Raw genomic sequence first — 1,492 nt, 5'->3', positions numbered from 1 at the left:
TCCCATCCCACGGGAATCCCACGGGTTTCCCGTGACCCGTGGGATTCCCGAAAAAATGTCAGTCTCTACTGTGGACCCACCAGGGCTCCGTAGGGGTCAGCATCCGGCTGCCTGGAAGGACTGTAGGACGAGCTGAAGTGGCCTTAGATTTCCTTTCAAAGAACCTGAGGATTCATCTTCATGTTGAGATCCTGAGTTTAACTTGCCTGCAGATGGCATTGTGTTGCATGTGTGCAGCGGCGTCTGTGTCTCTGCAGCCTGTTTCTCCTGCTGCAGCTTATTGTTGTTCTCCAACTGAAGCACTGAGGAACTGCAGCCCATACGTACCAGCAATTCTGCCTTGTTAAAAGTGACGCCCCGTAATTTGAGGGAAAAACTCAATAAACGCGGCTGTCATCCTCACAGGGCGGCTTCTCCTCCACCTTCATTTGTCTCAAAGCTGAAATTTGACTCTAATCTTCAGCCTCTGAGTGTTATGCAGGTTGTCAGCATCAACAATGATCTGTCTTCTCATAACTAAGTTCATATAACGCTGTGAATGGGGGGGGCAGCGGAGGAAAAGGCTGATAGACGCTGACAGAGGGACCATATGGGGTTTATGGTTTTAGATTTCTCTCACAAATGCTTTTCTCAGACTGACTCCTGTTGTTGTTATTACTCCTGACAGCAGCAAACAGCTGGTGTCTGCTGCAGGCTGTCCTGTGTGTCTGAGCGTGCATGTTGGCGTGGATTTTTACACCTTTCTCTGTATGTGTGCATCAAATCTGAATGCTCTCCATCCGTGGGCTGCAGGCTGTGTGTTTGTGAGCCGCCAGCAGCCATGTCCAATCGAAATAGATTGGAGCCATGGAGTCAGGGTAATGCTTGGTGTCTGCATGCAGCCCCGCTGTAATCTCCGTACCCCTCCACGCCTTCACTCGCTGCTTTCTCATACTTTCTCAACATTATGTAATCGATAACTTTGCAGCTCGTGCAGAAACCAAAAGCACAGAATGAAAGAAAAAGATCAGCTTTTTTTGTTTTCATTTCATACTCAGACTCTTCATAATGTTTTTGTCGGCTGACATTATTTCTTCAGAGACTCGGTCGGTTCTCTGTGATATCAGCGATTCGAGAAATTTAACCTCAAAGAAAACCTTGGGGGGTCAAATGTTGTTCATTCTTTTTTTGAGGTACACTGCATTTTATAAAGTGATTGTTTCTTTTAAACTCTTCTGCTGTGCCGTCAGTTAGCTGCACATCTGGGCCCATGGGGGCGATTTACCATTAGGCAATACTAGGCATTGCCTAGAGCCTCAAGTTCCTGGGGGCCCATAAAACTCCTTTTACATATATGTTAATACAGCTTTTCCTTAATTGTGCACGTTGATTATATTTATGATAAAAATACTATTGCTAAAATTCCATCAGAACGCTTATAATAATAAGTGTGTCTCAGCCCCCCTTCAGTGTCCACCATATTGGATCAGTCCATTTCTGTACAATTTCAGAA

The sequence above is a fragment of the Cyprinodon variegatus genome, unplaced genomic scaffold (genome assembly GCF_000732505.1).
Source record: "Cyprinodon variegatus isolate N-32 unplaced genomic scaffold, C_variegatus-1.0 Scaffold376, whole genome shotgun sequence".
In the NCBI taxonomy this organism is placed as follows: domain Eukaryota; kingdom Metazoa; phylum Chordata; class Actinopteri; order Cyprinodontiformes; family Cyprinodontidae; genus Cyprinodon; species Cyprinodon variegatus.
Note: the sequence above shows the minus strand (reverse complement) of the source record.